The sequence below is a fragment of the Lepisosteus oculatus genome, chromosome 2 (genome assembly GCF_040954835.1).
Source record: "Lepisosteus oculatus isolate fLepOcu1 chromosome 2, fLepOcu1.hap2, whole genome shotgun sequence".
NCBI classification, from domain to species: Eukaryota; Metazoa; Chordata; class Actinopteri; order Semionotiformes; family Lepisosteidae; genus Lepisosteus; species Lepisosteus oculatus.
The window spans coordinates 22,772,961-22,799,690 of NC_090697.1; the positions used below are offsets into that span (position 1 = coordinate 22,772,961).

The following is a 26,730-nucleotide window of genomic DNA, read 5'->3' on the forward strand; positions in this document are numbered from 1 at the left end:
CGTGAGCCCTTGTTCTGCTTTGGAAGTCCGAACATTGTGATGGTCTGAAGCTGTGAGCTACAGGATGTGATCTTTGAGCTGGTAGGTGGAAGTGTAGTCCTTGATGGGTCGGTGTTTCAAACGGAGGGGAGGAAGTCTGGGGCCTGGGGGGCGATTTGGAGAGAGTCTTCAGCACAAGGGAGGGTGGGTGGAGTGCCCGTCTTTCGGAGCACACGTGTCAGGAGTTGATTTATGCAGATTGCTCTTGCCTTCCCTGCCGGGGATAAAAGCAGTAGGCTATGCTGAGGCTTCTGCTTTCCCTTCCGGACGCCCAGCTGTGGCTTCCTTCTGCATGGAAACAACAAGCTGGAATCCCGCTCTCCTCCCTGGAAAAGACACACTTCCCAGCAATCATTCCGCTTCCTTCTGGTTGGGGACAAGGTCATGGAAAATGTCACCACGGTTGCCTCACCTACGAATTATGAATTGGGTAAAGACAGACAGCTGCTGTCACCGGGAAGCATGGCTTTCTTTAAAAAGCACAGAAGGGAAAAGAAATTTGTAACGCATTCTCCAGTGTCTGCCATGGATGATAAAAGTCTCGGAACCATTTGGTTATGGAGACGCAGCATGCCATAGATGTTTTTCAGTAAGATTCTTGCACTGACATGGATATTAATGAGAAGATTCTTAGAAGTGAACACTTAATCCCCCAGTGTGACCATCAAAAACTGATGATGTACTACGCACAAGTTCTGTTTTTACATAAACTGATTGTTTACAAGATCTACTTATAAAAGACAGCAAGTAAGACCATCTGCTGTGACATAAATCCCCCCTTTATATAGGCCAAGGCACAGTGCCAGCTATATAAAAAAAGACGAAAAATTAACTTGCCTCTTGGTCACAGTCATGCAGCCACATTAACAAACTTAGATGTGTTGTCTTTAACGCTGTTCTGCTTTTATGTAGAGATGGAGCAGCACCTCTTGTCTGATTTCTTTGGTGCTAAAAACAATACAACAACTAATGAGGCACGAAGCTCTTTTCTATTTCTTTTGCTCAGATTGATCTGGGAATAGTGACGTTTCTTTTGAATATGGATACTGATGCCATCTGCATCACAGTGATTCTTAGGTAACAGTGTTTGTATTGTGCCCAAGAAGAGAGTTCTCTGTGAAAACAATAGCAGACGAAAGCCAGCCAAGACTGGCTTTGGTGGATGCCTGTGAATTTATTACGCACTCTGTTCTTTTCTCTTTCTTTCCACTTTGATCTTATCCCTGAAAGAAATTGAGGTCTTTCAATTAGTGGAACTTGCTCCAGTTTATGCATGTAGTGGCACAGCCAGAGCAATTTTCATAACCACTGTCTGGATACACAAGTACTGTTCTAATTACACTGAGCAAAAGAAGAACAGGAGTTAAGTCAATGCTCCAGGATATCCACTAGCACAAGACAAGGCCTGAAGGAAGCCCAAATGTATTCAGTTGAAAATGTTGTTACTTAGTCAAAGTTGAATCTGTGCAGTCTGCTGTCTTAAGCAGATTAGAGACAGTAACTCATCTAGCATTTGATGTTTTACTTTAATGTTTCAGTGGCTTTGATCTGGATTGTCAGAATGCATTTACTGGCACATAATCCATAATGTTAAGAGTATAAATTAATATTTAATTTAGTAGAATATTCTCAACTTGTTAGACATTTTCACAGCTGTGTGTACATAGTACATGATAATGTTATTGTGGGTTTAAAAGCACTCTGCTTAAAGTACTGTGCAATGACAAAAAGTAATTATGGAAGTCAGTTACATGTAATTAACTTTTACGTGTTATTATTTAATGTTATTTTTAAACAAATTTCCAAAGGAAGGTGACCTTCTTTTAGAAAGACTAGATGATTAACCTAGAGGGTTATTTCTGAGTAACTGTGCAGCTGTTTGTAAAAGAAAAAGAGCAGTTTCTGCAGTTTCCTGACAAAGGCAGCTGTCACCTGTATGAGACGTGGGAGCACTGTCCACTGACGCAGCACGAGATGCCTGAAATGCTGTGGAATTCCTGAGGGGCTCAGCTGGAAAGCTGTGTTGTCTGAGAGGAACTGCTTTGAGCGGTTCTTGGCTGCTCATCCACTTTGATCCTCTAAAATATATCATATGTGCCTGTGGAGCGAAACAGAATATTTTAACAGCTGATAAAGTACACTATCTGGCCAGAAGGTTGTCTTGCTTTGTCTTTGATTGTTTCAGAAGATGTTGATGCTGTAAATTTTTAACGGTGTTCTTATTAATATTTTATGACTGGTTGCCACTGTTATTTAGTGCTTGAACCAAATTGACAAAAACACACAAAGGGAAGGCATGTGTTAAAGCACATATGTTGGCTTCCTTCAATAAAAGGCCGGATGAGATTCTTGGATCAATTAGCTTCTGACTACCAGATGCGTCGAATGGCTTCCTCTCGTAACTGTTCTTGTGTTCTCAAGTGACATTTTTACATGTTGCACATTCTCACACAAGTATAAGAACCCTCCTGTAAATACTTACATATGATTAAATTCCATTGGACCATAAATCAACTACCCTAGTACTTTTTGGTATTGAATGACATGCGTGAATAGTAATAGTGAATACATCTATTGTCTATTGTAATGGTGGAGAAGGGTGCAGAGAGGGGTAGAACTGAAACCTAGAATTCACATAGTGCTGGCACGCTTGTTGTAGCAGAGCCAGAAGATCTAGGCTCCCTTACAGATGAAAGTTGTGTGCAGCCTCTTAGAAGATTCACAAGGCGTGCTGGCAATATGAGATAGTAAGTATGGGTGGAGTTAAGAAAAATGCCAGGAGTGTAATGAAGCTTATTTGTACAAGTGTTTACCTTTTGTATCTGTAAGTCCCGGCAAGACATGTCTTGCATCAGTTTAAAATTGCAATACTTCCTTTGTGTTGTATACGTCTGTTCCGAAAGTTAGGTGTGCTTCCCTCATGCCAGTCTGTTCCTGTTTAACTAAGAACAATGTCATTTGCACGCACACTAATGTAATTGCATACTGTATAGCATTAGACTTATAAGATGAATGAAACTGGCATCCTATTAAACAGTAGTTAGAAGAGCTGGTAATACTCAGTATAAGGAATCATAAAGATAGAAATGGCTGGATGAGATCCTTGGATCAATTAGTAACTGATAAGCCAGAGAAACTAGATGAGCCATTTTCCATATTCTCTCTTCGAACTGTTTTTATGTTCTTAAAATGTGTTAAGTGGTGTACAGTTTTTACTAAATATACTGTACATCTAGGAATATATTTATAATGAGAAAAATTAAAGTCACACAATCTACATAGTGATTACAAAATGAAAAAACTGAGAATATTGAGCATTAAAGGAAAAAAAATGAATCTTTTTAGATTTGGGTGTCATTTTAGTTACAAATTAGCTCATTAACAAAAGTATATTTTCCACCCTACCAAAATATTAGAACAAGGTACTGTATGGTCCCTTGGAGTGGACTGTCGTGTCCATAATAATGGGAGCAATCCAGCTTGTGGTCCATGTCCTCAGGAACCATGACTTGTGTACAGTAATATCAAAACACGTTTTTTGTCTCAGCATACGTGGGAAAGCTATGAGGAAAAAAGTCTGTTCTAGCTCATTTAACTCATTTAACAGGAGGTGTGGTTTTTGGAGCCGATTCGTCTGATCCATTGCATGAGGTGGCAACAGACGTGGCAAATTCATCCATACAGACAGTCTCTAAAGTTTAGCAGTGGTTACCAAATAAAAATAAAACATATGAAATGCAGTTAAGTGCATGCTGGTCTCATGTCTTCGTGGACATTGGTGACTATACAATGTTCTGGAGAGACACAGAAAATTGAGGAAAAGGGGGTGGGGGTTGCACTTTACATCAAAATGAGAATTTAGAAGCGGAGTGTTCTAGAGGAGTTGATTCCCTAAATCTAGAGTTTGATTTAGAAAACAGAAAACATCCAAAAGACTTAGGTCTATTAATTATATTTCAAGATGGAACAATGAACTTAAGAAAACATGTGAAAGAAAAAGTGGTTTTCATGGGAAATTTAAACTTTCCTCAAATAAACTAAGAAATAAAAGTCTAAGTTTCTAAACCTACTTCTCCTTCCTTCATAATCTTCTTTACTGATGTTGAAAATTTTTTGACTCAGACTGTAAGCATACTTCAACACACACAATCTTAAGATCACAGTTCTTTAATGGTTCTCTCATCATCTTGTTTGGTTCACTCTGTCCTGAAAGAATGAAAAGACAAGGTCAAGCATTTCATACTTTTGGTGCTCGGATGAACTAGATAAGAAAATTGACATTTACCAGGTCTACAGTTTATTCCGCTACTGATATTCCCCATTCTTCCATATATAACACTTCTTTTTGAGCACATAAATTCATTATTTCATTACACGGTGTTGAATTATATTTAATAACTGTAATTTATGGTCTGTAGCATATTCCTGGCACTATAACTTTAGAATGTTTTTTTATTCATCTGTCCCACATGTAGATTTAAAGAGTTTTGATTCCTCTAGGCTAATTTCCTGAACCTGAATACTCTTTTTGAAATGAAGTGCTAAACATACCCCATTCTGTCTTACAGGAACAGTGGACATCCACTAAAGCTGCAGTTTAATGTCGCAACATTATTTCACTCCAGTATTTACCAAGTAAGAAATTGGCAACATGCCTCAGGCTGAGGAGTAACACAATTCTGTTCTGTGCTGAATTAGTGTAGAAGAGACAAATGTGTTACAGTCACTAGAAAAGCCTAAGATCAATCTCTAGCATCTGATGATATTCTATTAAATGTATTGTACTTAAGGAAATAAAAATTGCTCTTCACAGGCCATTGACACATTTCTTCCAATCGGCATCCTACGAACTGAATTCAAGGAACCAAGAACTGTTATTCTGACTCTTAACATAACTCCTCCAAGAACTAATCAAGACACAGGTGGATTGGAGAATCATAAATGTTAGTGCCCATCTATAAAAACAGTGATAATATGGACCAAGTAATTAGTAATTCTGTAAAGTGTAAGGTAATGGAAACAGTGATTACAACTTAAATAGAGAATCACGTATAAGAGATGCTAGGGAAATATTTTAGAAAAGGCAGATCTTAAAATTAGTTTACATTTACTAATGTTAGTGTTGTTTTAACTCTAGCAACAAGAGTAATGGACACAGTATGTAAGATGTGGAATATTTAATTTTGATCATAAAGGATTGACTATTTCACAAATTTGCAGGCAATAGGCAATACATAGCTAATGCAAATGTTTGGATTGAAAACTGGTCAATAGATACAGAACACCACAGATAAGGGATGACTGTTCTGATTAGGGTGGTGTGATTAATGGAGTACCAGTGATCTTTCTTGGGACCATTGCTCTTCATAATTTGTATCAGGGATCTAGATTCTGGTATGGTTTGTAAACTTTTGAAAATAGATGTTTCAGACAATAATGTAAAAGCAGCAAAGGAAGCTCAAAAGGTTTTAGAATTCAAGATGTTGATGTTTAATGTAGACAAGTATTCGCTTGCTTAACTGTTTAATGCTGAAAACTGCAAAGTATTACATTCAGGTAGGAAAACAAACTCCAAATTCAAAAAGGGAAACACTGAATTTGAAGATGTTATTAAATACTATATTGACAGATAATTTATATCTAGGCATGGGGAAACAGAACATTTATACAATTCTAGAGTAGAAAGGGTTTATAGAACATAATCTAAATCATTGGATGTTTTGTTAAAATAGAACAGCACCGTTGAGACACCTGATTTTGTCAAATTGGTCACTGCAATGCAAAAAAAGATAGTGCTGCTCTGGATTCAGATGAAATTAACCAGGAGCTAGCCAGCATTCACAGGCTCTAGGAATGTCCTACACTAATGGGCTAAAATAACTAAATGTTTTGAATCTTGAACAGAGAAAAAATGAAGAGAAATGCATTTAAAGTCATCCCAATGGAATTCTTAAGAATCATTAGTGAAACAAACTAAAGGACACAAGTGGAAACTACAGGTAAGTGCATTTAAAACTAAGAATCGGAGGTACGTCTTTAAACATAGGTTTGTGGGAGTGTGGAACAAGGTACTCAGCTTTGTTTTGAAGCCAAAACCCTTGTTTCTTCCAAGATATGTCAGGATGATCCACAGATCTAATAGCTGCTAATAACTGAATGAGCTATGTGATCATCTCTCATTTGTAACCTTTGTGAAAATGACCTGACCTTCTATTAAGTTATTTTCCCTCTTTTGCTAGGAGAGTGCATGTATCACAAATCAAGATGCTCCATTAATGTTCTTACAGACATTCCATGAGGAAATATTGTGTGTTCTTATAGCTATTTTTTAATGACAGTGTCTCTTGCTAAACTATCCCTTGGAAAAGTCTGAGGTACAGTATTTTCAAACTTTCCAGCAATGAAAAGAATACTCCCTGATTTAAATGTAACCAAAGAGGCTGTAGCTGCATAAAAAGTACTACAGTATATAGTTATGTAACCTCACTTTTGTGTGTTTTTACCTATGAGAACAATTCAACAAATATACTGATATATTTTCATGAATGTTAAAAGTTGAATTTGTGGAAAAGGAAAACAAAATTCTAATGCAATGCAGCCTGGGCTTTCTGTACTGTTGTCTGTAAAAATAATATACAAGAAAAGTTGGCTGCAGTCATCTACAGTACATCACAGGTACACACTTTCCTTCTTTTGTTCTAAGCCACAGTATATACTGTATACTATATATAGTATGCTGTATATTACCAACATAAGTAGATATTGGGCCCAAAAAGAAGACTCTTTGTTTTTGCCTTGAGTTCTGTTTTGAGACAGAGATTCCTGAAGGTTGGAAAAAAGAAACAAAAAATAATTGCCTACAATCAGTTGTTCAGTTCTTTTCTATGGGGTGATAAATCTCTAATTCCAGTGCAGAATAGGTTGTAATCGTACTTTCCAAGTGGATCGCCCTTGCTTGTTAAACCATCCAGTAACAGTATCCTAAATGGGAAAATGACTGTGGATTTTTGCAGTCTTGGTGTGAGTTTGATTCTGTTTAGCAACAAGATAGGTCATGCCCACGACAGGGCATTATGAAACAGATTGGCACACCACAGCAATGAGAATACAATCTGCCTTCAGATAACCGAGAGAGGGTCTATAAAGCTGCCTTGTTTGCGACTCTTCTTTTGTAAAATACCTATCACCTAATTAATGTAAAAAAATAGACCACAATTTGGGTAAACTGGAAAATGTAAACTGAAAGGCACCCAAATATCTGAAAAGTACTGAAAATATCTGAAAAGAAAAATAACTGAAAGTACACGAATACATAGCGGTAGATATAAAGGCGCAGATTTAATCTGCAGAGATAGACAAGACATTCACAGGATTTCTGCCAGCTCCATCTTTACACAGTTGTATTAACTTACAAGTTAAGTCTTAAAGACTTTATTTTATCTGCGGTGCACAACCGTTCAACCCATTGGCTCTCTCTTGTGATGTTGGAGATGAAACTATGTTGGAAGGCGGGGGGGAGTTAAACAGGATTTGAAGGAGTCTGGAAAACTGAGAGTGACTGAAAAGACTCTGCTGCTGGTTTGGTTATCTAGCACAAAAGGAGCTGCTTTTACAGAATAATCCTTTCCCACTGCTTGCCTCAATAGGCCCGTTTACACAGATGAGATGTCAAAGCCTGTCTCCTGCAGAGTCAGCCTCACTCGGAGGACTGGTTCAAAGAACTGCTAATGATTTGTAAGCACTAGTGCTATTATGGTGGATGTCTAGTTCCAGGAAAAGGATAACAGACTTCGCTGCGCTGTCACTGTGCCCCTACATTTCATCATGTTCACACAAAAAGAAGGAAAAGTATACACAATGAAAGATGCAGCAACTGATTGCGTCAAAGAGCTTTTTTGGCGGGAGTTGGCAAGTACATTCCCCTGTGACTCCAGTTGAGCCTGAATTAAGGATGATTTGGCAAGACTGCAAATGGTGTTTGATATCAGAACAAGGCAGTTAGTGCGGTTTCAGTGTATTTGGCAAAAGCCACAAAAGACTACATTTAAAGTATGACAGTGTCTCTGTGTTGAATTAACAAATGGTTGAACCTGACCATCTTGGCAATAGAAACCAAGCTAAAGTCTGCAACAATTTTACATGGCAAAATACAGTGCTCTGCTGCAGTCCCTGTCTCACCACAGACATGACACTATGTGTAACAACAGCTTGCCTAGTTGGGGAATAATCCTCATTCTGTAAAAGGGAAGACTATGCTACAGCCTGGTCAAGGCTTAATAGTTTGATATTTTGAATTTAGAAAATGAACAAAAGAGAAGGAAGTATAACTGCTATTTATGATGTTACTGGGGTTATACAAATAGCCATCAAAACAATGTACACTGGATAGCCATAGAGGCTTCTCCTGCCATTTTGTTCCTTAATATTTTTTTTGCAATTAGATTTGCAAAGCTAATGGTCAATTATTTGGGCTTTTCCCCTTTATTACCGTTTTTCTGACCCTGCTTTGTAGGTGTTGTTATATTTAGTCTGGAATGCTGACTTTCAGATTTAGTGACATGATTAAAGGTTTGCAACATTTTGACCTTGTGTGTGCATTTATCTGTGTGTGTGTGTGTGATGCAGCACTTTTATTTATAGCACAGCACCTAACTGAAAGTTTAACTTTATTACTCTTTTCTGTTTTACAGCCCACCATATAAAGTAAAAAGACAAACGTGAAATTCAAACTGCAATCAGCAGGGTTTTTTTTCCCATTTGCACCTCATACAGTATGAGCAAGTCACAATTGCATCTTCATGAAATCGGTGAGAACAAGAGGGCATTCTTTCAGAAGGTTTCCCGTCTGCGTGTTCCCTCTGTTACGCCTTTGTTCAATCCCGACATGCTCCCTGTTGCAAACAACAAATAACTGTTTTAGAAATGTGTAGATAGTTTCTTCCATTTATTGGAACTAAACAAAAGGCAGTTTGAGTGATCGTGTGGTGAATTTTTTCGTTACATCAAGATAAGAACAAATCATTTTGTACAAGAAACTTCCATTACGAATTTTCACTGGCATTTTGATAGCAGGCTTACATTTTTGTAAGTTTTGATATTACGAGAAGGAGTATGATTTGTGATGGACCTACTGTATATTAGCTTTAGGGGGCTTCGGGATTGTCTCTGAAATTGATTAGTAGGTAGATGTAAGTTATACAAGTCTTTGATAAGGAGGCTTTAAGTTATTTTATAGACCATTAGTCTTTATTGTAAAGCTAAGATTACTTTTGCTTTTGAAAGTTTTAAAGTCGGGCTCTCTGACTATAGCAAATACTGGACTTACACCATTGTGATTAACTCAGCTCACTGTGGGAACTTCCATTTGAGAATTTGACTATTCTGTTATGTGCCTGATATATCCCACAGCCTGGATTAGATGAGGGAATGTAACATTTGACTTTTACCTCTGTGATCTTTTCAGCACAGTGTATGGCCAGCGTATCTTTTAAAACTCTTTTTCATTTGATGTTGATAATTTGTATATACAGTACATAGTTACCTTGACTCATTCCATTGGAATGTTTTTCATTCATATGTACACCTGAGAATGCAGATGAGAACATACCAACGTGTATACAGACATTTTTACTGTTTTATATATAATATATAGTAGTGGCTGGGACTTAGGACTCCAGACTAGAGCATAACAGGTACAAATCCCATTTGATCTAGGTATTTCATTTAAAGTGCTCCAATTAATGCTGTCCTCTGTAACTTGTCATTGTAAATGAAAATGAGTTCTGAATTGTTTTACATAGTGTGTAACTATATAACATTAAACAACAGATTTTTTTAATAGCTTTTATAATCCACACTTTTCTGAACTCTCCTAGATTTCCAGTCTCAACACTGTTCAAGTCAATTTCACCTACACTACAATACAGTGTAAATCCCCAGATTCAGAGCAGTTTTTAGAAGTGTCTTTATGGTTCTAAGTAAGCAACACTGTATTTTATTCCAGAAAGTGACATGCTCAGACCCAGCCTAATCAGGCAAAGAGCCAAAGGTGTAATAATAAATCATTGAAATTAACATATACATTTATTTTTGCTGTTCTTAGTTAGGTTAATCTTAGATGAGTCATCACTATTATGTAACCTACAGTAAGTAATATGTGAATGAAACTTGGCAAAGCTCAGCAATAGACACATCTACTGTACATATATCCTAATAAATTTGCACACTGCTCTGGTTTTCAGTGTTTTGTAAATATTTCTAAAGTTTGTAAATGTCTTTCACATCTTTGAAGTAAATATAAAACCTACCCTGTGGTAGAAGTAAACTACTTTGTAGGACAGGTGTGGATTTTGGTATCAGCTTAGTCAATAACCTAAAAGCAGAACCTGGCTAGGAGGAGGTTAAACAAAGTAGAATAAGTGAATCATTATATACATGTTTAAGATGGTTGAATCCACCACAGCTTCTAAATCTTTTAAAATGGCATTTTTAATTGCAATAACAGTCTTTCACCCTCTGGAGTGGCATGACACCAAAATGTCCATAGGTTCTCTGACACATTATATCTCAAAGGCTGTCTCGTCTGGTTGGATAATAGCCATAGTTATGAAATAATACTATGTGAAAATGGTGGAAACATTCGTAAGTTATAAAAATATTGTCTGCAAAATAGGTTGAATCACTCCAAAGTCACTTTGAAATCACAGTCCAGTGGTGCATTAAAGCCTTTACAAGGCCTGAAATGATCCTTTCTCACCCACCCACTCTGCTGAACTACACATACTTTTCCAAAGACTGTAAAGCGATTTAGCAGGATATTTCCAGCTGCCACCTCTTTTGTGTGTATAAACACCAATACTCAGAACTTTGGGAATACCAGGACAGCCCTCCTGAAATATATCTCAGAATGGAATAATCAGTACAAGATTTATCTCAAAATATCCCAAATATTTGTAATATAACAGGAGTGAAAAATGAAATTGAATGGTAGTCTTTGGTGGGAGTTATATAGTGTTATTCTTTTTAGTTGCAAAGGAAGTAAAACTTGATTGACCTCATGTTACATCACAATCAACAAATGCATAAACTCTCACTGATTTCCACTTCTATTATCTGATTCTTTTATTGCATTTTCATATTAAAACTGTTAGTAAGGTAAATAATGTGAAAAGGGATTTGCTTAAAGAAAAATACGTCAAACTACTTTAGTCTCATTAATTTAAAAAGACGAGTCACAAAATTAGGCTAATTAATGCCTTTGAAGTAAATCCCAGAAGTGGTTTTATTTGGAAGGCAATCTCCTGCATTCATGGGAAAGTTGAGGTAACAGTGGCAGAGAAATGTTTCCACGTGAAAGTCTATCCAGGTTTTCTGAAGGAAAACAGAAAGTAATTCACTCTTCTCCCCATAAAATGATGCAGAAAGGTACAGGTAGCGTGGAGTAGTGGTCAGGCCTCTGGACTGCAGGGTGCTTGAGCAAGGTGCTTCACTCAGATTGCTCTTGCAAGTGCATAGCTCTGAAAACTGCGTGTCAAGCCTAGTGAAACAAAAGTTCCACGAGTGGGTTGCCCCACCAAATGTGAATAGATGAATATATAGTGTAGCCTTACCATTCATTAAAATGCAGTGTATTCCAGTTTCCAAGTTCCAGCATACCAACTAGTTTATCTCACTGAAAAGACAACTGAATGGCATATGGAATTTGGAAACCCACGCTCTGTCTTCACAGGGAATACAAGCACAACCACCAATGATTATATGATTGTTTGAAGAATGACTGCGCAAGGTAAGCTGCAAGCTGCTGCAACTCACAACTAATCCTGACGTAACTGCCTCAGTTCACATATACTGTATACCATGCATCACCCTCTCCTCTTCCTCTCTCATTTGTGGATCCCTCCACCCCATCTCTTCTTTTGCAGCAGCCTCTTGGTCACCTCTTCACCAAGCTTGGGGGTCCTACCCCCCCGTTTCATGGCCAGGAGGTTGCCCCTCAGCCAAGTTGGTTCAGCCAGAGTTTTCACAAAATTCAAGAAATGGTTCCACCATCGCACAATCTGCTGCCGTTTTTTTTTTGTGAATTAAAGTTACATTTAGCCTAGAGAGATAAACTGTGTGAAAGAAGCAAGCTCCCCCATCAGTGCAGCTGTTGCCTCTAATAGTCAAAGGTGTTGTTGTCTGAGTGGAGAGTATTTTTTTCTACTTCCTGAAAACTTCAGGGGGCCAGTTTTACTTATACCTTTTAGAGAAAATCAGTTCCTGTGGAGATGAAGTTCTTGAGTGATAAAGCGGGCAACTGTACTTCCCCGGAGCTGTTCTGTCAAGACTGCAGGAGTCCATATGCACATAGAGCCATGTGGCAAACGAGAGGCAAGACATTAGCAGACAAAAAAAACTGGGTCAACTGGAGATTATATGCCGACATGATCCTGAACTGCACGTCGGAGATAGTGGTACCATGACAGAAGCATTTGAAAACACACCTTTCATAGTGGCATCAAGGTGCTGACACGCTTGAGTGATGCTCTTATTTTCCAATACAAAACAGAAAAAAATCTATAAACATCACACCATATCACACTCACCCAGTTATTTTGTGTCACATGGCTCACACACGTTATGTTCAGCTTCAGAATGGTACTTTTAACCATTACGTTGTATTCAAACAATAGTTAGACCACTTAATTCCACATATGCAATACAGGTGTTATATTTAAAGTCTTATGAAAATGGATTGTAGTTTTTCTTCTAGCAATTGAAAGAGCACACAATAGGTACACCTACTTCTTGGAATAATATGATAGAGGTTTCTGAATGCAGGAAAACAGGCAAATGTACTAAAAAGAATGGATTTGTGTTTGGCATTAAATCTATAATTAAATGCTTCAATACATAAAGGAAAGAGAAGAAGCTGTTCCTACTCTGAATCAACCAATTGATGTAGAGGGAGATGCTGAATAAAATACCCGATAACTGAAGCTCATGGAATGTGCTGTGGGTGTGTAATAAAGAACTGCAGCTTGGCTTTGGTGATAATGTCTGCATTCTCCCAGCACTGTGCAATAATGTGTTATCAATATTGTTGCTGGGGACTGGCAATCAAAGCTTTGTTGAATCAATAACAGTCCAAAATAATCAATAATTTCTAGTTTTTCAGACATAAAACAAAAATCGATTTAGGAGTCATGAAAGGAAATTAATTTTTAAGTATTTATCAAACAATACAAAACAACATTCCTGTTGAGCAGTAATTCAAAACAGTTATTGTCTCACGGTATAACTCTGAAAATAGCCACAGGCTTTAATACAGCATATGTTAGTTGTTGGGATTATTTACCTCAGGAGACAAATTACTATATTGAGACTCTTTTTAACACCTTAAATCAAGTACAATTAGGATACTCTTAAGTGCTGAGTTATCTTTCCTTTGAAAAAAAAATATACCAATGTTACCATCATTAAATCAGAAAAAGAGAAAACCATAGCTAACGATTCCCTAGTCTTCTCAAAGGGACATCTATTGCAACCCGTTGTGAATGAAATTTTCCCAAGAAATGAACTGTCAAGACAAAAAGGAAAAGAAAAAAAAAGGACAAAAAGGAAAAAACAAAATAGTAAACTATCAATGCCCCTGGCTATAGGAATATCGAACAAAAAATTGGTATGCATATTTTTTTGTTAGTTTTTCATGTTGACATTTTCTTCAGTGAACCAGCACAGAAGACCAGCAAAAAAAAACATTCAATTCATTGTCAGAAGTTAGACAGCCCGACTTACTGTGGTGTAAAGGTTATTATTATTTTTATACGTTAGACATCAGTTCTTTCCCCATAGTTCCTTGCCACCAGCCCAGTGCAGCTGCATCGTTTTGGCTTGTGAGGTGGTTGAGGAGTGGTTCTCGAAAACAGGGCCCAAGAGGACGATCCTGAGAGGATTCGGAGGACAGCTGACAGACGGCCACGCTCGGGACGGAGCCCGATTTGACGTCAGGCTGCTGTCTACTTCTCTGGCACTGCTGAAGACTGGCAGATACTTTAAGTGGTAGCGAAGGCAATTACCGGCTGGTAATCTCCTCCGTGAAAAGCAGAATACGCAAAGCAGATTGTTCACACTTGTAGTTATGAGGAACTTTATCGAAAGCCTTCTGAAAATCTAAACGCAACATATCATATGTTCTGTATACATCCATTACCGTGTAGTTGGTTCAATAAACTTCAACAAGTTGGTTAGGAAACACCTATCTTAGCTAAATCCATGTTATTTCTTAGGATAATATTTCCGTATAGGTGAACACTAATCACCTAGAATTAATAAGGTCACTAATCTGTTTATGGAAGGGTAGTACAGTATGTTAGCAACTTTAGAGTCCCTGGTGCTATCCCTGTCTTAGGGGACAGTTGGAAGAGTTGTTTCATTTCAAGAGTTTGCCAGAGTTCAAGAGCTTAATATCACTTGTTTGTGACTTCTTGTGGGCTCCATTTTGCTTTCTAAACTTTATATGGGTGAAAAAGGGCCTGTGCAACTTTATGGGGCCCTACTGAGGTGCTGGTGGATGGGAAGACTTTGTTTTCCTTGATTTTCTGCACATTCCTGGAAGACTGCTTATCCACAGAATATGGACAGGGGTGCAGTGTGAGACAGCTAACACAGCCAGGGGTGTTGGTGCGGGGGGGGGGAAGTTTCCAATGATGCACCGCATTGCAGTTCTTAGCTCAGCACCAACAAGCCAAAGAGAGCTGCTGTATATCACACCAGTGCACAGCGCTTGCCTGTGGAATTCACAGGGGTCATCGAACTGGTGTTGATGCAGGTCAGCTTGTTCTTGCCAGTTTCTGGACTAACACCTTGGCAATGCTGGTCAAATGCTGAAAGTTAGTGTGTACCCCAGCTGTGCTCTGATGTACAGTAGGTCAGAGCACAGAAAGGATTCATTTTTATGTTAGTCCTATTTCTTTTTTGTTATTATGCAGATTTGTTTACTAACGAAATACATTTTATTCATCTTTGTTAATACATGTTTACATTGGGAAACTAAAGATTTGATGTCTGCAAGTCTGTAGTGTGATGTTAATGTATAAGAATTGATCTATGAGAAGACAAAATGAAAGTGAGAACGGATGGTTTCCCCTAATATGTAACCTTTTTAAGTTCTTGTCGTTTATGTTTTACTTTTTTACCCAGAAAATGTGTTTTTTTGGTGTATTACTGCCATAGAGTCCAAATGTGGAGCCAAGACGTTATGCTAATGAGACCTTCTTCTCAGGAACTCTATCTCTGAAACCACAAGGAGACTGTCAAGGTTTTGAGATCTTTTTTTTGGAGACCGTCCTACAATTATACAAATTACAATTTTCTACCATTACATAATTTAATATCATTTAAATACATTTCTTACAGTACACACCTCATTCAAGTACACTGCTAAATTCAAACACTTTTCTTACATTTTTATCATATATAATTGATATATTATACACAATCACCACTTTTACTGCACTTACAGGTAGGAGTGTTTTCTGCATTAGTGATTAAGTGTTTGCATAAGATGACATGGTCATTATGAGACTTTCCCTTTGGACATTCACCTTGCCAATATGTCACTTGTGTTATCAAAACTACATACAAGAAAAAGTGCTTGTTATTTCTGTTTAGACTTGTGTCCCTCCCTACATCGTGTATTTAAATGGCCAGGTTCAACAGGTATATCTACTATTTCATGCTCTAGCAGTAACTGGTTTTTGTCCAATTGAATTATATCATTGTTAATTTTGCTCATGTCAGCTATATATCAAAACCATGTGCTGGTTCTCTCATTCTTTGGAAAGACACAACAAAAGAAATAGAAATAGACTGTCACTGTTTCCTCATCACATTGGTTTAGAGGAAAAACAAACATGATGCCTTTTTTTCCAAGCCCTGAAGTAAATCTGGTTAATGTGCAGGAGGCAGTGCTTGTCCTTTCCCAGCACTGTGCTATACAGTACTTCCAACTTGCTGGAAATAGACCACAATAAATAATGAAAGACTAATATCTTACGGTAGGAACTGGAGCACTTAAACCTATCACAAAATAATCAATAACTCTAGCTGACTGTATAGAGGAGAGAAAAATAGGTACGTTATTAGTTCTCCACTACAAAACACCATTTCCAAGGTTATTCATTTTAAAAAGGCAATGCATCGCACATTGAGTTAGAGATCGCAAATTGATGGTGGAGGAGTGGGAGCTAGGAGGTTAAGTTAGTAAAAAGGGTCTCTTTCCACAGTGTTGTGAGCACTGCGTTACTAGAAAGTCACTAACCTCAGCAAAAACTAACAATGTTCTGAAGCTGTTCCTACCACAACAAGTCCATAAAATAAAAGCCTTTTCAGGAAAAATGAGAAAGCTTGCCAACATGTACATCAAAACAGGCCAAACAAATCCTTTCTCTTGTACAAGAACAACCATGTGAAAATTAGGAAATGGGATAGGGGCCAAGATCATATTTCTTCTATCTCTTAACTCTGCGTACTACTTATCAAGTTTCTTGATGATACAATGAAACATTGTATAGTTGAGCAAGAGACTGGAATAACTTTGCTCCCAGCATTTAAAATGATTTGGAAATAAATTACATCTTTTCATGACATACAACTCTTCATGACATTAAATTAAATTACATAAAAAAACATCCCTGTAATTAAAATCTAGCCACTTTCTGGTGGACATTCATTTGGCTATTTTATGCTATTTAAACTTTGATTGAATTGAAACTTTGACCTGTCTGCCAATGTAAATTACCTAGTAGCAGCTGGTTGAGTAAATCACTTAATCAGATAATGGTTATCTTCTGCATGAGAAGTGTTTTGTTCCAATAGCTCTTCTATTGGTTTTATTTAAAAAAAAAACACTCATTAAATTTAAGAGGACAGTGGCTATGGGTAACAATAAACTAATAAAATGTAGAGTTAAATCATTCTTCTGCACAGCATTCTTCACATATGATAAATTAGGAAATATTTATTCAACCCAAGAAAGCAGCAGATGTGCTGTAAGATATGAATTAGGAACATTTAACACACAGATTTTAACTCACTGAGCTTGTAGTTTTTTTAATATAAATTATACATTCAGAAATAATTTATTGTTTAAAATTTCACATAAATCTTACACTGTTGAAACAAACTGCATTTTCCTGATATTTCTATGTAATGTTTTTATGTTTATTCCTTGTTTTACTACACTGTACTTGATTCCTGCTTGACTAGACACATTTAATCACCATTTGACCACTTTCCTTCTGGTACTTTGGTTGATATTAGTTTTTTATGGGGTGTTAGCATAAAACATCGACACTCTCAACTGAAATTCTCAACCAGGTCACTTTGAACTCAGCTGTTCTAACCACTTCTGACGCCATTTCTCAAAAGCTATGTATATTAAACACAATCCCTCTTTTCACGTTTCATCTCAAGCATACCTTCTTCACCCCATCTCCACCTCTGCAGCTGCCCCTTGCTGACTGCTCACTCTCACTCATCCTGTAGCCGAGAGGCTGACCCTCGTCCAAGTGGGTTAAGCCAAATCTTACCATACCTAAACACTCAAATAAACATCCCCAAACACATACAATTATTGGATGGCTTTATTCCCAGTGAATTTCTCTTTGGAATGAGGACACCCTCACATCTGATTTGGTCAAACAGTTGCTCCTACAGTATATACAGAGTGACTGTTTTGCTGCTCCCATCTTTATTCCACAATGGCCAATGTCGTGACTCTAGCTGAGCAAAAATAATGGATGGTCTGGTTAAGCTGTTTAATACGGGCTGTTGAAAGGATGCCTTTGAAGAGAATAAAGCTTTGGCTAGGCATTATTAACCATAAAATATTTCCTCTAGCCATACTTTATATGATCAGCCATGCATGGTTGTCTTGTCTACTCAGAAAGATCACTGAAGGCAATACTCAGAGTGGAGTTTCTGTGCCTGTATAGAGGTTTTTTAATTCTCCAGGACACTGGTTCAAAGCTACAGCTTTCTATTTAATATTTTTATAATATGATGTTGACAATATCAGCATGCTCTACTTGAACCATGTCCAAGTCAATATGGCAGGTGTTGTGTTTTATGTCAATTGCTTCTTGAAAAGTCAAAGCTAAATCTAGTGAGGACACACTCTCTAGATACCCATCTCTCCCCTACATGTGCTGTAATGTCATCTTCAATAACTGGTTCAAGGGCTTTTGACCTCTAATTGGCAGGGACTTTAATTCCTTTTGTTTCTGCGCCCATTATATCTCTGAAGATCAACAGCAGCCGTTGTTCCCACTATTTACTGACTCACCAGAGATCTCTCAGCTGTGGCTGCCCTGGCCATGTTCTGCTGAAATCCTCTTCCTGGGCAAAGATATCGAAAAGGACAAAGTCAGACTTGATTGAAGCCTAGTTCTGAGAGTTTCAGATTTGTCTTCTATAAATAACAGAATTATCACCATAAAACAAAATAATTGCAAATTCCCATCCACAATTAAATAATATTAATTCAGATGGAAGTGAGAATGAATAAAACTGTTAAAACCGAGAGCAGGGAGTACTGCTTTATCCCTAAAGGTAAGGGAGTGTGGAACAAGCCATGTTGTTAAAGTCAAAACCCTGGTTTCTATCAAGAAATGGCTGGATGAGATCCTCAGATCAATATACTACTACCACCAAACAGGCAAGATGGGGTATATGGCCTCCTCTCATTTTTAAAATTTCTCATTCTGATATTCTCCTCTTCAATTATTACAAATACTGTCTCACAGAAAATAGGAAGTGGGTCTATTCATTTCCTTTCATGATCCTATCCTCTTTCCCCAGTACAGAACACCTGCTGGCTTTAAATAGTTGGATTATGATTTTCCCATGTTAAATCATAGAATTTCTGGGGTTTGTGCAATACAGCCTTGATGGAATTAGGCTGAGAATAATGATAGTCTTTTTTTTCATTACACAAGGACATCTCAAGGTACTGAAATTCAAACAAACTGAAAACAAAAACATAAACTGGACAGAATTAAAGTTTTATAGGATGTGAAGGTAAGGATTGATTTGCTAGATGGATTGAGAGTTCATTCAACTGCTTTATGGCAATAGCACATTGTTTGGAACCGTATTTTGGCAAATGAAAGAGTGCCAGAGTCCACAATTTAACAAACAATGAGCAGAACAAGGAGATAACCATTCACTGATATAGCTGGGAGCCAAACCATGCAAGACCTTAAAGGTGAACGCCACTTTTCCTTCCACAGGGAGCCTGTGCATGGAAGAAAAAACAGGTGATACGAGCATGTATTTCAGTTCTGAAAAGCTGAGTTCTAAACATGATGCAACTTGCCAAAAAACTTTATAACAACAACAACAAAAAAATATATATATTTAAAAATCATCATACTATGATTCAATTTTCCAAATGTAAGTTTAAAAAGTTTTTTTATCAATGAATTAAACCCTTTATGCTTATTTACAAAATAGCGCTTAGCTGCTTTAATGCAAGACAACTTTTGCAGAAATCAAACAAACATTGACCATATCATAGCTTATGTTTCTTATGTTACACAATCAAGGCTTACAGAGCATGTTATGTGCTAGTGTTTGGGAAGACGTGAACTGTGAATTAAAAAGCAGCAAGTGATTTGGAATGTGATTCAGCTTGGGTGTTTATGCACGTACAGTATGAACGTCTTAAGACCGAGAAAAATCATAATTATATAAGATCACATGCAATGCTCATTTCAGACAGAGCATCCATATCTGTTAAAACTGTCTAAATAATACATAAAAACAAAAATACTTCAACAAGTAATCTTTAAAAAGCCACAAGCCTTTTAATTGGATAGAGTTTCAATGGAAAGTACTGTAATACAACTGATGAAAAATTATTTCTGTTTTGTATCAGCAATGGGAATTTGAAAGTTAATTTCTCTCACTGTTCTACAAAGCTGGGAAGCAGATTTATTTAAACAGACTTATAAAGGTCACCTTCCTTGTATAAAGTCAACCTTAGCTACCATAGAGAGCTTTTGCTCCCTTTCAGGGCTCATCAGTGGATCTTGGGTTAACTTTGACCAGTGAAGCAGGCTTACTGTGTATACTGTATTTCTTACCAGGAATGCCATTCAGAAACAGCTGCCTGTGGAAGTGTAGCTGAATTAGATTTTGTATGTGTGAAGTCAAATGTTGATGGTTTTGCTATCTAGCACTGTGAAAGGGTGAAACATAATTATTCACATTCTCACTAGGCATAGCAATTGCTTGTCCTTAAACTCTTAAACATAATGTAACCCTGCAATGTATTCTTAAGAAGAAACACATGGTAGAATTATGTCTGAAAGATAATTGCCTTAATTAATACTGTATATACTGTATATAATGTTAAGAATTTGCTCTTACCATTTACTGTACTAAATCTTACTACATTTTTATTGTTTACATATGTTTGTATGGCTCACTTTTTATTCATATCATTAATAATTTGATATCACAACAAAAGTGTGTGAATGCATTCATACATGTACAAAGTTGCATTTCTGAGTGCTGGTTAGGCACTACAGATTCCAGAGAGTTAGCGGTCCAGATCCTGTTACTGCTATACTTTTCAGGAAGTTGCTTCAAGTTGTTATAGTAAAAGCCCTGATGTATAAATGATTTTCCAGACTTATTTGGAAAACAGAGGTGGTGTAGCATAGTGCGTGATCTGCAGGACCCTTATCTAGCAGGTTTTGTGTTCAAGACCCCGCTGCTGGCACTGCTGTTGTAACGATGTGTAAGTTACTGCACTCCAGGTGCTCCAATCCATCTGGCTATAGAAGTAGCCACCTACATTGCTGTTAGGGTAATCCCTGTGATGGACCTGTACTCTCCATCCAGGAGAGGGGAGCCACAGGCTCTCTAGTCTGCTAGAGAGCCAAGGAAACCAGGGTGAGCTCTGGGGTGGACTTTAGCTTTTCACCATTCTGGTAAAATAAAGGAATTTTAAAAAGTATAACTTATTTGCAGCAAATTACATCAACAGCTTATCTGTCAAAAAGAGAGATTTTTGATCACTTCTCTGTGCAGAAAATCTCCAGTTCCTCCAGGTTGTATTGCTTATGCTTCTGATCTTTTTTGTCCAGTTCCTATACAAAACGTCTGATAGACTGAGGTCGCTGGCAATAGTGATGACATGTCAAGAATGCCGATTCCATGCTCTTCCGTCATTGTCCGCAGACCTGGGTGTGGGCTTATTAGTGTTAGCTTCAAATAAAAATAATTTGTAACCAAACTTAAGCTTCTTAAAATTTTCTGACTAAAATAATGTGGAAGCCACCCTTTGCCCAGTTCTAAAAAAGAGATATCAGAGGAAAAAAGATTAATCTCCCCACTTCACAGAGGGGGAGACATCCTTTTTGCTAGAACCTTCCTGGTTCTCTTACAAACAGTCATTTCTACTGAGCCATGTTCCGAGGCATGATGCTTCACATCTGGTGACGACAATAAAAATAAAGTGCAGAGCCATCATCTTTGAATGGTTCAATATATGGTATTGAATCTACAGCTCAGCCACTAAGAAGGTGCTTCTGTGCTCAGTCTGTGATTCATTCTGAAAGATCACATATAATTTAAAATTACATTTTGAAGGGACCTATATATGTAGTTGAAGACAAATTTTAAAAACCCCTTCATTCTAACCACTTCTCTTCACGAATTCATTTACTAGATTAATTAATGTTTCTAAAAACGTTTAATCAAATATACTTGACCATGACATACAATGCCAATAGAAAGTCTACACATCAAGTAACACATTTTGTGGCCTAACAGAGTGAAATCAAGACACATTAAATCAGATTTTGTTTTCCTTTATTGTAACACATACAGTAACCTCCAGGCAAAAATCAAATGTTCAAACATTCTGAAAAATAATTACAAATGAAAACTGAGAAAAATGGGTTGGGTAAGTTTCCAGACCTCTTAGTAATAGCAATTATACATTTGCTTGGGTGTAACCAATTGCTTTACAAATCACACAACAAGGTAATTAGTGTCCACCTGTGTTCAACTATAGCAACCTGAAGAATACAGAATAAAATCAGCTGTACCTATTGGCCTACTCTGCTGGATAGTGCACCTCAAAGTAAAGAGCCAACTACGAGCAACAGGAAGCCATCAAAAGATCTCTGGAATAAAGTTGTGGCATTACTGCCATTTCATTACTGAAAAAACATTCAAAGCCTGATAGATAAGATCACCTTATTAGCCCTATACAATTTCTTGTATTAGGAATTCATCTTTTCGCATACCCCAGCTTGCCCTCCATGAGACACACAGGCGGGGAGAGAAGCTTGGGGTCAGAGCGCAGGGTCAGCCATTGTACAGTGCCCCTGGAGCAGTTGGGGTTAAGGGCCTTTCTCAGGAGCCCAACGTAGAAGGATTCATCTGCTAGCCGCGGGATTTGAACCGGCAACCTTCCAGCCACAAGTGCAGATCCTTAGCCACAGAGCCACCGCTCTGCCCTGATAATTATGTATCCCTTGGAACACGGTCAAGACCATCATAAAGAAGCAGAAGGTATATGGCACCAACAAAGCCTTGAATTGCTCAGGTCTGTCCCTCCAAAATGGATGACCGAGCAAGGAGACTGATCAGATGCCACCAAGAATCCAATGGCAGCTGAGGACTTGTACGCCTATACCGTATGTGAAACACTAGTCAGTGTGTACATGTCACAGCAATATCCCAAGCTCTCCACAAGTGTGGGCTGTACGGGAGGGTGGCCAGAAGAAAGCCATTACTGAAAAAAGAGCCCACAGTGAAACATTTGAGTTATGGAAAATGTGAAGATTCTTAAGCCACGTGGACAAAATGTTTCGTGGTCTGATAAAACCTGAATGGAACTTTTTGGCTTCGATGCAAAATGTTACATTTGGTAAAACCCAACAAAGCAAGCACATCACCCACAGAACACCATCCTTACTGTAGAGCACGGTAGAGGAGCATTGTGATATGGGGGTGTTTCTCTGCAGCAAAGACTCTGGACTGGTCAGGACCGAAGGAGAACTGGTTGGAGCAAAATACAGATGGATTCTTAAAGAAAACTAGCTGCCCTCTGCAAGGAAGCTGAAATTGAGAAGGAAGTTTACCTTTCATCATCACAGCAACCATAACCACACAGCCTTAGCAACAGTAGAGTTGCTAAAGAACAGAAAGGTAAATGTCCTGGAGTGGCCCACTCAGAGCACTGACCTAAATCCAACTTAAAATCTGTGGAATGACTTAAAGGATGCAGTCCATCAACAGTCCCCTCTTAATCTGACTGATCTTGAACAGTTCTATAAGGAGGAACAGGCAAACACAGTCAAATCTGGGTGTGCTACTTTGGTACAGACCTATCCAAAAAGAATTATTCAAGTAATTCAAGCAAAAGGTGCTTCCATGAACTACTTACTGAGGGGTATGTACACTTATTCAAAACCAGTATTCAATACAGTTAAATTAACATTGGTTAGTTTACCTAAATTAATGCCATAAGAACCATTGTTTAAAAAGAAGAATGGCAAAACCTTGGGATGTTAGACATGTAAAGGTTAATTCCAAAGCAGAAAGTAGAACCAGGAAGGTTCTCAATTAGAAAGATGTTGTGGCTACTTTGTCTACTTCTTTACCTGATTTGTGATAAAGAAGACATATTTACAAATATAAGTCATTTGAAAATCTTTCTTCACGTAACCTTTACAAGACACAGTATAAAAAAAACAATTGTTTCATACCTTCATATGGTAATTTAATGACTTCTGTTGATTCTTTTTAGAGCTTCAGTGTTTACTTTAAATTCTGCTTGTGTTTACCCAAAAACACATTATCATACTGTATGCCTGTTTGTGAGCAATATTTCTCAAACATTTCTCACCTCCATTGTAACAGACTGTAAACTGTTTAGCCACCTTGGTTAGGGAATGCAATGACAAATACTTTCACGTGACACCACTATTCGAGATGAGCCTCAGTTTGATAGAAACTAATGCCAAATACAATACATTCTGTAAAAAAGAGACAGTTTTTGATGTTTATGACAGCTGTGCCAGTGGCACAGAAAGCTAATTCCACAGCTCATGCCTCCTCATGCTTTGTTCACCAATGTACTTAATTAGCAACATGACCTCATCTGCTTCTTTGTGGAGCAGGCTTCATCTGCACAAGGCACGGTTCAACTCGTGATGATATCCGATGGTATGGAAAACCAATATATGCATTTTTCCCACTCCCAGGGTTTTCAATTCTGAAAAAAAAGAGCTTTCCATGCTTGTTTTAAAATGTGTTTTGCATTTGTCTGTCTCCCCATGTGCTCTGCGCTACACGAGGATTAATATGTAGATCCAGACACCATCTGACTGTGGAGACACAGGGAAGCTTCTTGGTAAAAGTCAGCGCAACATGTGACATACAGGCTTGTCTGGGTCATTTCTTAAGAAGCGTTTCTTTCCGAGTGATTTCAGGTGGGCTATTTTTTTTTTTTCCACGGGCTTAAAACATTTGTTCTAAAGACCTAAAGTTCAGAAACACATTAGTACTGATTAGATGACGGTTCACATGCAATGAAGTCATTTAACTCTACAAGAATATATGCTGAAAGGCAAGGTCAATGAATGAGTGATATCATCTGGCGCTTTATAAGGATGGGGCAGCTGAGGGAAGGGACAAAATAAAGCTTTGGGGCAATGTTCACAACCTCCCAGTGAGCAGCACTGACAGCAGAGGGGAGAGGACTGCCCTTATAGTATACGCCACAACTTTCGTCAGGGTATTTTAGCTTCCACTGCTTTGGTAAATTGCTAAAGTATGCCCCCAGTTTCTAAAAGCGCGGCCTTTCACTCGTTTTAATCATGTAATGGCTTCACTTTATTAACTGGTTATTTGCATACTATCACAGACTTGCATTAGATTAGACATTTAAAAAGAACATGCTCTGTGTTTTAAAGCTGAGGCGAGCAGCATTTAGTCTAAGAGTCTAGTTTTATAATAGTTTTGTAATTGTAGTTGTAGCCTATTCAAGTCCCATGAATATTTTACCTTTTTATTATCTTCAGCCTTCTTGCATTCTCACACACTTAAAATGCTGGGCCTCACTACATTGATAAAAGTGGTGGCAGTGGTTTATACAAGTGACTCACGCGTAGAAATCATAGACATGACAGGAGGCCATTCAGCTCATGTAGCCTGTCTGGTAGTTTGGTAATTGATCCAAATTTCTCATCCACACATTTCTGGAAAGAAGTCAGGGTTTCAGCTTCAGACACATGGTTGGGTAGCTTGTATCACACTCCCACAACTCTTGGCGTGACTCTGAGCTGTGCGGAAGGCGACGGTTATACAACAGGGGCATAGTTTTCCAACCCATCACACCTTCATAGTCTAATAGGTTCCTAGTGGAACTTCATAAATCAACTTGCATTACCAATTCACAAGTACTGCAAAAATCTTTTGCTGTGACATTTAAGTATTAGTCTGTGTATAACCACGACACTGGCAGCCTCTTGAAACAAAAGGAGTGTTAAATCATAAACAACCACCATAACAGTGTTAAAATTGCACATTTCCAGGACATTAGCCTAATTATAGCCAAACCTTTTGCATGTAACTACCAATGCTCTCAAGTGTCTTTTGTTGTGACAATCAGCACTGAAAGTGCTCTCAAAGGATGTGCAGCTGCCTTTTATCAGGTGCAAAGGAAATAACACCAACAGTGTTGTAAGCACAGGGACACATTTATCAGTGGGAGTTGCCCCATCTGCAAAGAGCACGCCGACATATCAAGGGGCAAAACATTGGTGCAACCCTTTTATAAAATCTCCACACAATTTGCAGGACATTTTTTTGTAATAACAGTTACATAATACTTACAGTTACAGGAGTTGAGTAACAGAATAATTCAGTGCAGACGCCCCAACGTGTTGGGAAACGTGTTGTTTCCAGGTGTTGTCCTGCACATTCAGGACGGAACTGGTTGTCTCCTTTCTCACACCAAGGCTGAAGGGAGGTCCTTATCTGGCTGAATCTGACTTGAATTCATTAGGACAAGGACGAAGAAAACACGTCCTTCCTTTTCGCATTACTAAAGGTGGGGACCTATGTACGGTTAAAACCCCGTTTTAATAAAATCATGCGATACTCAACCACCCTGAGGCAATGGGATACTTCAGTCGTGATTCTATCTGCATAGTTCGGACACTCAGATACACTGAGGCACATGCTTCAGCCACAGAACAATGCTCGTCATTATCAGTACCAGCCCAATTTGTGTAACACCTAGTACCATAGGCAACCGTGAAAAGGTCCGTTTTTTATCAAATTTTCTTTACATTTAATGAGCGGGGCAGCACATTTCTTCAGATTTTTATAGAACTCCTCATTTAAATAACTACAATCATTTCCGATGGTAAACGTAAAAGCAGAGCACCGGTAATGGTTTACTGTTCCCGTAAAATGTACTTTTCTTTGTCAAGTCTGAGACGTGCCAGAAAACTTTCCTTCTCCTTTACCCACTTTAAGAGTTCCGTCTCTGTATGATGTCATAAAGTGAGCAGTTTCTCGGAGCATGTGGCCTGAAACGCAGCAAGAGCAAACTGGTTTCTCAGCCGGTTCCAGCTGGAGCGTTGCCCTGGAAACCGAGAGGATATAAAAGCCTCAACCCAC

The 26,730-nt window shown here is 38.0% G+C and overlaps 1 long non-coding RNA gene across 2 annotated transcripts; it reads right to left on the reverse strand.

Annotated features, from left to right (window-relative positions):
• Nucleotides 1–104: 104 nt before the first annotated feature.
• LOC107077894 (uncharacterized) lies at nucleotides 105–26,711 on the reverse strand. 2 transcript variants are annotated; one of them, XR_001478869.2, is made up of 4 exons: nucleotides 25,939–26,711; nucleotides 18,365–18,417; nucleotides 4,110–4,245; nucleotides 105–2,137 (listed from the first exon to the last, which is right to left on the reverse strand). It is a non-coding gene; the product is annotated as an uncharacterized lncRNA (long non-coding RNA). The 2 variants fall into 2 exon arrangements; XR_011192108.1 differs by having other exon boundaries at nucleotides 4,110–8,930.
• Nucleotides 26,712–26,730: the final 19 nt, after the last annotated feature.